We start from the raw sequence: 14450 nt of genomic DNA on the forward strand, positions 1-14450 counted from the left end.
CACTGCACACACAGCAGGACGGGTTTGAAACAACATCAACAATGCATGTGTAATGGCAGTGACAATGCTGTAAATCCTTGTTCTCTGACACACCGTATTATATACCAGAGTACACCGTGCAGAGTTAATGACACAAAGAATAAAGTGTTTTTATTATACAACACAGTGCAAATAATTGCTCTTCACATTAACCAAGAGCATGGAATTATTGTTATGAAGAAAATATATATAAGTTTGGAATACTGCAAAGTTATAAGATTAAGGGCTTTGGACAGCATCATCTATTATCTGGAGAGAGGGAGTTAAGTGAACAGAAAAATAAGTGCTGTTTCAAGCCTGTCTGAGCCAAACCCAAATTAACTACTAGCAGTTTGACCTACTTCGTACCCAGTGGGGCTGATTTTTTTCATATTTGCTGATGAGGCCAAACAAGAAAGTCGCATTAAGCGCAGGGAATGAGGCTAGTCTTTGAAAAACAAATGAGTGAAAGTGAATAAACAGAGCTGAGAACAACTCACTTGACAGCATAAATCACCTCAAATGGCCCTCTGACCTTTACCTTATTGGCTTTGACTAACTGGCCAACATCTTCCATTATAACGTCATGAAGTTTAATTGCGTTAATTACAGTATGTATTGGTGTAGGTATTGGTCTTGGTATTCCTACTTTGTTGCGTCATTGCAAACATTACCTGAAATAGAAAAAGACCTGACACAAACCTTGTCGGTTAGCCACTGTGAGGATAATCTATTTTTCATGGAATGGAAGCCGTCAGGGATTTAATTTTTATTACTGCCAGGCACCCAGTTTTAGTGTCAGATCTATGAAAAGCTAATATAAACACAAATGTGCACACACACACACATACACACCCCAGAAAGTAAACAATGTTTAGGAAAAACAAACACCATCGCAAGCCCAGAGAGGAAATCGAGGCTCAGAACTAAATTCTTGGATGTGGCAGCGCTTTCCCTAACGGCAGCCCAATCTGCTGGAACCTATCCCTATGGAGGATTTCTCATGAGCCATGTGATCTCACAGACACGCACACGCACCACACACACACACAGGCTCACACACACACACACACACACACACACACACACACACACACACACACACACACACACACACACACACACACACATTCTATTACTGGATATGTACTCATCAGACCGTGGTGCCATTAGGACAAACTCAGGTTAGCTTTTTCAGGCCATCAGTAAAGGCAGGCATCCATCAGTTGGTTGTTATGAACACCTCACCGAAAGTTCCCAGAGGTAATATACTTTTTAGCATTCGCAATGTGACGTCTCATATTAAAGGGTTTGTTTTACTCATCATCACTATGGTAACTCATACAATAAATAATCTGTTTAAGCTAAGATGTCAAACTTAGTACTGGAAATCAGGTTGTAAAGTCGACCAAATGAGTATCTCTTAATCTTTTCAGCTTTTTGTGTGATATTTCACCAGAAAAACTCAATTTCCCTGCAGGACACAAGACACCACATCCTGCATTAACCCTGTTAACCCCAAAACAGCTAGGAATAGCAGTGCCACACACTGTGTATAATAGGATAGTTCTGTTTTAGCACCTGCCATACATCACACTGCAGCTAATTTAAATATTATTGCCCTGACTCAAAAGATTTCAAGCATGAATTACAGCATGTGTCACTTAGCAACCATCTTGCTTAGCTGCTGTTCAAGACCTGCAGCACACTGCTGGTAAACATTTGATTATTTTCATTGTATAACTGAATGTATAAATAAATATCATCGTTTTACATCTTGGAATTTTGCTAAAATAGACAACATTAGCTTTGTTATAGTGTAAAATACAAACATTATGAAATACTGTATCTCAAAACCTTCTTTGCTGCAATGATTAATTTTAAACCAAAACATTTGACAACGTTTCGTCAGTTATCAAGTAAAGCTAGGTACTGCAGAATGGATGAAAAGCCCAGCGTTTGTGGTATTCAAGTGAAAAGCAGAAGATTTCCACTGATACCGTAACATGGCTCTTTGTCAGTAAGCTGTCAGTGTTCCCTTACTGTCTTTTTAAATAACCCTTATTGTCCCTTACTGTCTAACCTGTTCATTATAACATGAATTAGATAAATTGCAGGCAATTTCAGATGAAGGCGTTTCATCAATAAGCAGAAGGCAGCTATCAGCAAGTCTTTAAAAAACTTAAGGTCAGTACCCATTGTACATGCATTAAGACTAATAGCAGTTCTCCTATACATTCATTATGCTAAGACTATTAACAGTACAGTTTGAAATTGGCATCTCTTTATATAACATTACCACTAGATGAGTCAGGATTTGGCCATCTCATTGTGCTCTACAGCTGCAGTGGAGACATAATTCTTAAATTTGACTGAATATTCATTTAATTAATCTGCAAATAATAAGCAGTTCTGGGCTGGCAGCTGCCCAGCTTAGACATATAGCCGTCACAATAATGTTCTGACAGATGTGGAGGGATCAGACATGATCTCACGTATAATGTTACGCTCAGCTATAGTCAAAGCCAAAATCTCAAAGTAGGACATGATGTACCACTGAAAACTGAGGAAGTGGAGTTTTAAAGAATGAACTCTCAAGTTTGTCTTGCTCTTGTTTAATAATGCCAGGTAGCTGCATCGACTTTGCAACAAAATGCAATATAGTCTTGTTACAAATCTCAGAATGAACACTGTGTTTGAATGAAAGAGAGAATGTGTATGTTATTATTTAAAATAAAGTTGTTATATCTTTCACATAGTACTCATCTAATAGGTTTATTAGACCTCATTTCAACATCAGGCTCTTTCACAGCCTGACCTATGAAAGAGCCTGGTGAAGAATGCAGCTCAAGGTCGGGTTTCATGCATTTCTCTACAATTGCTGTATAAGATCTATTTCACTGGAATTTACCAGTGAAAACCACTGGAACTATCTGACTCCTAGTTTACTGTGCAAAAGACAACCAATAAATTCATAGCAACATTTCAAAAAGCTGAAATGTCTCTTAGTGTTTTCTCTAGGTCTCTGGTTTTTGACTCTTGCATCTTCGCCCTGGGCTAACCTAAACCCATGGCTCCTAAACGCTAACCTAGAGCTTCCATTTAACTGAAGGATAAGGATTCACTTGAAGATCACAGCTCAGGGTTAACATGGTCAGAACTCTAACAAACACATGAATTGTTGAGATTTGTTTTCTGCAACAAACATTCACCCATTGCTTTCTTCTTAAAGGGAACACCAGCTGATATTACAGTAATCTTTATCTTCTGGATAATAACACTGGTGTTGCCACTTCAGAAATTCATATCTCTTTCTCTTTATAGGTGCAAATCCTGGCTGCTGATGTCTGAATGCTGAATGTTTCTGCTAGTAAAATATAGCCTGACATCATGTCATTCAGGGGTGGACTGGCCATCTGGATGTTCTGGAGAATTCCTGTACTTTCTGCCATGTTGCCAGCCACTGGCCCGGACACGGTGTGATCTGGACACACGAACCAGACAAACAGAGACAGTGGGCTGTTTGTCTGACAACATGGCCCAGGTGAGTGAGCTGCATGCCCAATGCGATCTTAATGGAATAACACATGGGTCATGATCATTAACTGTGCTGAAAGCATAATGAAACTGCTTATGCTGAGAAATATGTTGACTTTCTATCTCTTCTATCTATCCTCTTGTCATTGTAGTATAATAAGAACGTAAGAAATTAAGATTTATTTAGGGGGTGTGGTGGGTGAGTCTAAAGTACAGAGCTATTTTTAATTTTAAATCCCTGATGTCATTGAGGTCAGTGGACAAACTACACCACCAAAAACAAAATGCACCTGAAGAAGGAGACTGTACTGTATAATGCAGAGATTGTTCTAATTGTTTTCATCCTGGCTTTCTCTCTCCCTTGTTTTGCCATCATAAAAATGAATTGTGTTCAACATGTCGTAATTGCCAAACTGCTGGGTTTTACATACCTCCAGTTTGGTGGCAGAGCTGCTCTCCAATACACACCCAGAGGGGCCACTACAACAAAACAGCTGAACACAAAAAGCATCCAAACTATGTCCTTTCAACTCAATAACTTTCACATTGCAGCACTCTAAAATTCCTTGAATTTTACTTCACACTTGTTTACAGAAGGGATTTTGTGGCTTCAGCTTGAAACTTTTCACATGTTTCATGGCCACAACCAAACTCATTAGAATGATTCAAAACCAGCCATAAACGAAGTGTAACATGTACACGTCCATGTACATACTGTACAGCTGAGGCCATGCTGTCATATACCTCTTTCTCTTCAGAAATAGCAAAGAGGCATATTTTTCTCAGTGAATTGTTTTCCCTGTTTTATTATTGAGGTAGTTGATGAATAAAACTGAGTTTGCCAACAAATATAAGGGGTGAGGGCTGTCAAGGCTCCTTTGAACGCTACAGTAAGAGGAAGAGATCTTGACCTTGTTTCAGTCTTCTTTCCTTTTTCATTTTGAGAGACTTTAGAGGCATTTTACAACTCCATGGAAATGTCTCATCTTTTCAGTATTTGCCAAATGAACCTCTTTGATATGAGCTGCATTCACAGTCGATCCTTATAAAACTGAATTCCAGGGCAAGCTAACCACACCTGGGAATTATGTTCTCACAAGAAGCAGTTTTTCAAATTCAGATGAGTTTCCCCCATTGAAATCTGGTGACAGGGGAAGTGTGGTGTAGTGTTTTCAGTGAAGTATGGGTTCGGGAAGAATAGTGGTTGTCTAGGGAATTTACAATGTAAAGGTAAAATGATTGGCCTAAAAAAAACACCTCACACAATCACTGTACAGCAAGGCCTTGAGACTGGAAGTCATCACTGGGGGGCTCATTAAAAACATTCCTCTTTGGGGACTCAACAATATACAGCTAGCTATGGCTTACTGCAACAAGGCAAAGGTATTTTATGTTATCGGATCCAAATTCCTGGGATTTTCTCTCCAATCTGAATTTGATGTTGTGTGCTTCAGCTGCTTGAAGTCTGTGGAATATTTGGATTTTTACAGCCAGGCCTGGTCATTACTGGATGACTTCACCAGCACAGCCAAGAAATACACTCAGTAATACTTCTTAGGCTAATCAGGTCTGCTATGCTTTATATTTGTAATGAATGAGCATAAAGTAAGTGGCTTGCCAGCAAACAAGATGAGTTTTGGCTCTGATGTGTTTTGCTATGAGTTATATAAATGGTTGACCCACAAACTCGTCCCAATATGAGAAGCAAGTTATATGTTTCTATCTTGATTTATGGTTGATGTGTTGCTTAAGTATCATCATTATAACAGCAGCACACTCACACTAAGTATCTGCAGTTATGGATCCTTTTTGGCTTGACAAAGGTACAGTGTAAAGTATTGGAGAATACTACCAAGGATATCAATACAGTTTGGTAATGTGTGGTATTCTGACAGTTTGACAGCCTGACTAGCCTGGCTCTGTCCAAATGTAAAAACAAGACTAAGAGTCTACAGCCATGCTAGCAGCTCTGTGAGGCTGCCCAGACATGCAGTAGCAGCGCTTTGAGCTAAATGCCAATATCAGCATGCTAACATTTCCTAATCAGCACTAAACACAACGTACTGTTGAGGCTGATGTGAATGTTCAGATCCTCTGAGAACCATGAATACCTGTACAAAGTGTTATGAAAATCCATCTATTTAATTTTGAGATATATTACAGGATAAGTGACACATTTGACCTGCTCGGTGGAGCTAGATGAAAAGTCAGGGGATCACCTCTTCCGGGGACCATGGATATCTGTACCAAATGGCAACCCATTTAATAGTTGTCAAGACATGTTACTAAAACCCAAAAATGACAACTTCATGATGTAAAAGCCGGTAGGATTCATGCTCTGGGGACCATGAATGCCTGTAAAAAATATTATTAAAATGCAACAGTTGTTGAGATATTTCAGTCTGGACCAAAGTGGTAGCACAACAGACCGACAGACCTACATTACCATCTCTAGAGCTACTATAGCATGGCTAATTTCTGCCCACCAGCAAATCTAAAGCTCATGAATTAACATTGTTATATATTTGTTTAATCCATTCAAAAATGAAGTGTAAAATTATGGGATGGCATTGATCTTCACATCTAACTCTTTGTAAGAACACAAATCAGCATATTTCTAAATATGTTAAACTGTTCCTTTAAGCATTTTAGATGGGCACTGCACTCGATTCTGGTGATATTACAGAAAAAATAAAATAAAAACATAAAGAACTGATGAAGCCTTTTGGATGAGAGGCGAAATGCTTTAAAGAACCTAAAGCAAGCAGTTGCCCCTCATTTAGCCCTTCTGGATAACATAAAACCCAGTTTATAACAACAGTAACAGCACAATTGTCAAAACTTCTGGTTGTTTTTGAAGTTGAGAAGATGGCTAAACACTGTCATTAGGCCCATGTTCATAGTCAGAGACTGAAGAGCTTGGGAGCTCAGAACAACAAACAGACACGGATCCATGTACTGTGGACGTGGTATTATTCCCTTTGCCTCTTTGCAGCCAACCACCTGTTCCTTTGTTTACTTGCCAGACTCTTCATAGATGGAATAATCTTTGGAGATGAGAGGGCTTGTACTATACCAGACATGATACTCTAGCTAGAGCCTGCTGAAATTAAATCTGCAGCCAGATTATTGCACCAAAGAGTCAGAGAAAACAAACAAATACTTATTTCCATAATTAATCAAGTGCACATGGAAGTGCTTCACTTTTTCCATGTAGACAAAGATAAGCTGCTGGTTGTTGTTGCAGAATTTCAATTTTGGCTTGTACCTTAAATTGAACACACTATCATTTGAATGTTTACCCACATTTATCTTTTCTGTTTTGTGTATTACGAATAGTTTTCAAATCATTATTTTAAGGTTTACTGAATAAATCAAGAAAAATACAGGTTGTGTTTATAATTAGCACTTCAGTCACCTCTTGTTCTGCTGCGTGTTTTCAATTAAAAGTTCTTGTGAAATTCTTTCTTTTAACATCCCTCAAATAATTTTGAGAAAAGAACAGTGACTCAGTGACAGACCAGTGCTTATTACTCCCTCATCCTCTCTTTTCCTGCCGAGTTTCAGAGTTTCATTCAGTTTCTCACCTGCCACGCCTGTGTGGCTTTTGGCACTGAACAGTTGGGCTGTGATTTTCTGGCAGGCATGCATCAACACATCTCCATCTTTAGCTTTGTGATGATTGAGTCTCACGGATGGTGTGTTGGAGAGCGCCCTGCAGGAAAACTGCACCAACGCAAATCTGAAGGGACCTCCACCCCTGCAACTTGCTTTGTGTAGACCTCCATTTTTACTCCAGAGCAAGAATCATGAATATACAAAAAAATGAGGAGAGATGCTTCTCAGTGATATGTCAATAACACAAGCAGTCATGGGGAATATAGGTTAGACTATGACTTGAATAATACCTCTAGTTTTCATATCATGCGTGCCTGCCAGCCTCTTTCACACCACAACAAGATGAAAAAATGTTTCTGTTAATTATCATTACCAGTTATCACTAACACAGAATGAAATAACATTTGTTCAACAGACATCTAACAAAATAATCCAAAATGAACCAATTTCAAGCTGTTACAGAACTATTTGCATATTTTTTATATGCATATGTTTGAAGGCTTCTGGATCACAAAAAGGCAATGGTCAATGGTAACCTTTAAAGATATAAAATGCTATTATGTTCGGGTGATAGACTATCAAGCTAACAGCTAGCTTACCTGCTAACCTTGGTAGCATATGCTGATGTCCTGGTGGTATTTTTTTTTAATATCCTATTTTTTAAAGGATAAGGCAGGTGATATTCTATATTTTTCTTCTTATCAACAAATCCTATCAAATGACCATTTAAACATTTTTGTTGTCTGTAAAACTAAAATGTTTTTCAGTACCATTAATATGAGAACTCTATTTTATTTTGTTTCCACACACACGGTCCTGCTGGTTTAAAGTAAATAATCCCTCAAGCACCAAATATGTATTATTCCTGGCTAACAATAGTCCTCAACAAATGCACACTTTACTCCTGTTTGAATAAAAATAAGCAAAAAACTATACAGTGCACTCCCTTTTTAGGAAATTTATCAGCCTTTTAAAAAAACAAAACTATATACTGTATTTGAGACCGATTTTATAGATTTACATCTTCAAAAGAAACCAATACACTTGGGGCTGAAAGTCACGGACAAGGCAAGGAAGTCAGAAAGTAGTATTGAGAAAAAGTTTTTTGGTCTTTTCATTGGATTTGTTGAAAATAAGAATTCTGCTTTCTTTTTGTTTATTTGTGAGCACCTCACTGGTATTTTCTTTTCATCTCGGTTCTCTCTGTGCTGATCTCAGGCGGTGGCGCTGTAGATTTGACAAAAGACAGTGACACAACACGTTAAACAAATGGAAAATATGTCTTGGGAGAGACTGTAAACTCTGTACAGCATACTGTATTTACACATTATCAGTATTTTAACAACCCAATCTGTTTTTTAGGTTGTATTTTGAAAGAAAATGTAACTCTGTTTGGATAATATTCCTTCAGAAAAGGAACCAACTGTGCGCACATCCAGGCGAATTATTCAGGTTCAAGACAAATTTTTTTTCTTTGCAGGGTACAGAGGGGTGAGGTCTGCATACTGTTTAGCTCCCAATAAATAATTTTATTCTCTTTTTTGAAGCAACATTTCGATCTGTAAGATCTTCCTCAGGCAAATATAAAAGAGAAACAGGCCTTTTTTGTAAAGGCAGCAATCAAATCAAATCATTATCACCTGCTGGTCAGCAAGCAGCAGGGAAGCCAAACACCACAAGATGGTGGTCACAAGAAAGTATATAATGGGAGCACTCCAGAAAATAGAAACACCAGCAATTCATGATTTTTTTTTTTTTAAATACAATGTAGATATGACAATTTGACAAGTGTTAATTAATTTACAGATAGATGCCACAGAGGCTTAAATACAAATGTGAACAGGCAGGCAAAGAAGCCTATAATCACAAAACTCCCATCTTCAAATGGGTCTCTGTACACACATCATAGGGCAATGGTCTGTGTATATCTGTATGTATACATATATATGCTTACATATATATATACATACATACACACGCACACACACACATATATATACATATATACATATATATATATATAAAAATCTCCCTCTCTACCCCCCTCCCATGGGGGGGTGGTGGGGGTGGTGGTGGTGGTGGTGTGTCTTCCTCAAGCTCGGGTCCTCTACCAGAGGCCTGGGAGTTTGAGGGTTCTGCGCAGTATCTTAGCTAGAACTGCACCTTTCTGGACAGAGACCTCAGATGTTGTACCTGGAATCTGCTGGAGCCACTCTCCCAGTCAGCCCTCGGTATTTTTCGATCTTCTCGTGTTCCTTTTTCTCGATGTTGCTGTCACTTGGGATTGCTACGTCTATCACCACTGTCTTCTTCTGTTGTTTGTCAATCAACACGATGTCCGATTAGTTAGCCATCACCAGTTTGTCAGTCTGGATCTGGAAGTCCCACAGGATCTTGGCTTGGTCATTCTCAACCACCTTAAGAGGTGTCTTCCATTGTGACCTTGGGACCTCCAACCCATACTCAGTGCAGATGTTCCTGTACACTATGCCAGCCACTTGGTTATGGCGTTCCATGTACGCTACTCCTGCCTGCATCTTACACCCTGCGATTGAAGGAGTCCGGTGGCTCTGTTATGCTTTGGGGGGCATTTTGCTGGCATGGTTTGGGTCCACTTGTCCCCTTAGAGGGAAGGGTCACTGCAAATTTCTATCTTGATGGGAGTGGTCTCTTTAGGATGACAATGCACCCATCCATAGGGCACGATGGGCCACTGAATGGTTTGATGAGTATGAAAATGATGTCAATCATATACTATGGCCTTCACAGTCACCAGATCTCAATCCAACTGAACACCTATGGGAGATTTTGGACTGATATGTCAGACAGCGCTCTCCACCACCATCATCAAAACACCAAATGAGGGTATAACTCTTGAAGAATGATGTTCATCCCTCCAGAAGAGTTGAGAGACTTGTAGAATCAATGCCAAGACGCATTGAAGCTGTTCTGGCAACAAATGGTGGCCCAACACCTTACAAAGACACTTTATGTTGGCTTTTCCTTTAATTTGTCACCCGCCTGTATATCTTATGAGCAAATTAACTGATAATGATGATGATTGATACTGATGATTATAATCATTAATTGATAATGAGACGATTTTTTTTAACCATATGACCATTTGGTTTTAAATGCTGTTATATCTACATTTTATTTAAAAAAAAAAAATCTGAAATTTCTGACCAGCAGATCATAATGATTTGATTTGATTGCTGCCTCTACAAAAAAGGCCTGTTTCTCTTTTGCATTTGCCTCAGGAAGATCTTACAGATCGAAATGTTGCCTCAAAATAGAGAATACAGTTATTTATTGGTAGCTTAACAGTGTGCAGACCTCATTCCTCTGTATCATACAATGGATAATATTCCTTGACAATGTTTTTTCCAGTGTGGAAGCACTACATTTCTTGGGTGTAGTTAGGTTTAGGCAACAAAAAGTTAGTGAAAGTTTGTGGTTTTGGTTAAATGTCAGGACTGTAAACATGCCGTGTCTTATGCTTCAAGTCAGTGTGGATTTTTTCAATATTAAGCCAAGACCACTATTCCAGTGGGTGCCAAAACATAACCATAAAAAGGCTTAATCATGCTTAGTCAGTTTAATGCTATTAAAGGATATTGTATTGCAAGAGCTGATATTGTTTAGGAAAAATAAATGAAATAAGTTGTCAGTGAATGTTTTGCTGATATGTTAAGTATCAACATTTTATAATCAGGCGGATAATTGTTACAGCATCTCTTCATTGTGTTAATTAAGAAAAAACACAATTTAGGTGCTTTACGCTTCTTGCAAAATCTTATTTGTAGGAGCAGGGTTGCCTTTAAAATATACTATACTATTTGATTTTAATATAAGTCATGTTGGATTTGAGGCACTTTGTGGTACTTTGCATTGTTGACAAGCAGGTGCCTTTTCAGGAAAAGTCATTCACTTCTACCTGAGGCAACAATCGGATGATTTGCCCCTGAGTGTCACTAACATGTCATGATACTAACATGATCCCTTTGCCATCTTTAAACAACAGTAAATACTTAAGGAAAGTCATGCTCCCCATCTTGATCATTAGGGACTGTTTTCAGGTTTGTTTGAATTCTGTATAAATTATGCTTTAGGTTTTACAGATGTGGCTTTTGTTGCTTTGTTGCTTTTCAAACGTCTTGGCAATAAAAACATGATCTTAAACAAAACGCAGGGATGATTTATGGTGCAAAATCCTGACAAATGCTCACTGTGGATGGCACCATTTGTGTGGATTCAATGCAGAGGCGCCATGCTGATACAATTTCAGAAAGTCTTGAGAAAAATGTTCTGTACATCCTTGACTTATATTTGGACCCAGGCAATCAATAGGAACAGAATTATGAGGCAGTGAAGCGAGTGATTTTAATCTGGGACTAAATATCCAGTAGTGGATTAGTTTCAGACAATTTCATACCTCCAGAGCTCTTCATGAAATATGGATAAGGTAGGAGAGAGAGAGGGGGGATTATGAAAAATAAAGGCATTTTCCCAAACCTCCTCCTTCGATGCAGGCCAGATGAAAAGTTTTGCAGATGGGCAGCTGGAGGATTTCTAGCCACTTTGCATAGCAGATGCATCGTCTCCCACAGCCTTGGTTTGGGCACCAGTTTAATTAGAAAGACCCCCTGGTAAGATATCTTTCAACAGTGACAGTGGAGTTCCTAAACATGCCCAGATTTTTCCTCAGTGTGGGAAGTCTCATGGTCGTTGCTACTGATGAGCATGGGGTGTGCAGAAAAACAAAAAGATGAGATGCAAAGATGTGAAAAGGGTCATTTACATACAGGGATCATTAACACAAATCCATCCTGTGCTGTAGTCATTTACTTTGAAATATGATGAATGTTGTGATCCCTTACAGAACACATGAATTGGTAAAGACAACTAGTGAATTTATTAGAATATTTACATGGCTCACTCATTTAAAATTAACATGATTCCTGTCAGACTCCATATTACTCACACACGTTACATGTTAGAGGGGACCTATTATTATTTCCAGCTCTATATTTTTATTCTAGGACTCCAATAGAGTAGCTTTGCATGATTCACAGTTCAAAAGTTCCTCCTCAGTTCAGCCTCTGTCTTTTAACAGAGGTGGTCTTAGCTCCTGTTTCTTTAACTTAACATGATCAGAGTTGTGTTAAGTTACCGATGATGAAATTGCTTTATTGCTTCATATAAAAAGCAATTCAATTACTAAATAACAGGAGACTTTTACTGTGAAGAATTTACAGGAAATTAAATGTGTTCCTAACTATATTGGCAAAGCTTCGTTAGTGGCACTAAAAACCAGTTGCTACAACAACATGGAGATATTTGGAGCCTTGGAGCTGATGCCCATATACTATCCTGTAAGAATGATCCAGTCACTGCCTCTGCTTTTGAATCTTTGTTCATAACTGGGGAGGTATTCAGTTGGTTGCAATTTGCAACCTCACTGCTAGATGCCACTAAATCCTACACACTGCACCTTTAAGACTGATTGATTTTAATTGGTGCACCCGCTTTTCGAATCAATGTTGGCTACAACTTTAATGTTTTCACACCCCTGCAGTAGTTGGAAATGATTTGAGGCTGAATTTTCTGTTTATTTCTTATCTTTTGTTTATTCTCTTGGTCTGTTCCTCCCGGCTATTTTCTGCTATATGTTGTTAGACTAAAGTTTATTTTGGCATTATCTGTGGGCGGCCCTCCATCTATTTAATCTTGAACTGTTGGGTGCTGGTACATTTTCATAAACTGATTACACCCTGTCTGTTCATCTTTTTATCGCCATGAAGGCTTCAAAGCACAGTAGGTTCTGGTAAAGCACAAGACACAAACTGAGCTAGTATTAATCCTATTATATTATTTAATATTGCAAACATGAATAACTGTGTGGCAAAGCTGAGCCCAACAGATCAGAGGTTCTTATCCACAACATTACTCATGATCAAGCCTTGGAGTTGCATCATTGTTTCACTGTCAATCAATTTATTTGTGTATTCATATTTTAATAAAGAGGGAGTCAGTGAATTTCTGTTTAAAAATGATTGTTTTGGTTTGGATCCCCCTTCTTCTCACCCAGATGATATGAATTTAACAGATATTTGTAAACTGGCTTTAACACTGGCACAGTTTTCATGGACATTTCATGAATAGTGATCTTGGGCATAAAAGTTTTTTCTGGGGTTATTTTCATTCACATAAGTTTTCCTATGATTATGACTCCGCCTGTTGAGCATTAGTTCTTCTGTTCTTTTACAAAAAACATAGATTTTTTGTAAGCACAGTATGAACTGAATATAATTTCTCTTGATTAAATAGACTTTTTTCATGTCCAAAAAATCAAATCAGCAGTAATACAAACATTTCTTTTGAAACTTTTGAACACCCATTGCCCCTTTGGTCTAATCTAAACACCCCTGCATATTCATGAATAAATAAGTATTAATGGCAATTATAAAGATTAGGAAATTATGCAGCTAATGGAAAATAACTAAAACACAAATAAAAGAACAAATGTATCTAATCATACCTGCAGTAGGCTTTCCTATAGTAAATAAGAATGCACATTAAAGTGGGTTTCATCAGACAGGTATAGTGAGTATATGCTATGCTGCTGTTTCTAGGTTTGGGAAAATGGTAAATTGAGCCATTAAAGATAATTTCTATTTACTATATTTGAATATTTTTGCTGTGGTGACAGCTGACAGTGATGTGAGTGATAGCTTTATTTTAGAAAATAACATCATTAGACACTTGTCAGATTAATTAAAATCCCAAGAACAAACATGCTTTCTGCTTACAGTGAGTGAATGCTGACTTTATGACCTTACCTTAACTTCAACTTTTTAACAAAAAAAGAGGGTTTAAAGTGCTGTGGTAGTAGAGTTTTGCTGTAACCAAGAGAATTGCTAAGCAAAATATTTAATTCATGTGTATACTCAGTTCAGTGCAGTTAGAAAATCACAAAGCTACTTCCTGTTATGAGTGTGCACCAGCTACCATACTGCCTGATGTATGAGTGCATACTTTATTTCCCTTATTCCTCTAAACTCCTCTAAGCACTGCATGACTGACTAGAAATGAACGCACACACAGAGCTCAGCTCCTCTTGCTGTACTCCCTCTGAGCACAGAAAAGCGTTAAAAATCAGGAGTGAATGACATTCAAAGGATTACCGAAGACAGAGATCTTAATGGTTGATTTGAAAACAGTCTGGAAGTGAAAATCTCCCAGATCTTCATCTAGCTTTGCTTCTTAGAGCATGA

This window comes from Thunnus maccoyii, chromosome 8 (genome assembly GCF_910596095.1).
Source record: "Thunnus maccoyii chromosome 8, fThuMac1.1, whole genome shotgun sequence".
In the NCBI taxonomy this organism is placed as follows: domain Eukaryota; kingdom Metazoa; phylum Chordata; class Actinopteri; order Scombriformes; family Scombridae; genus Thunnus; species Thunnus maccoyii.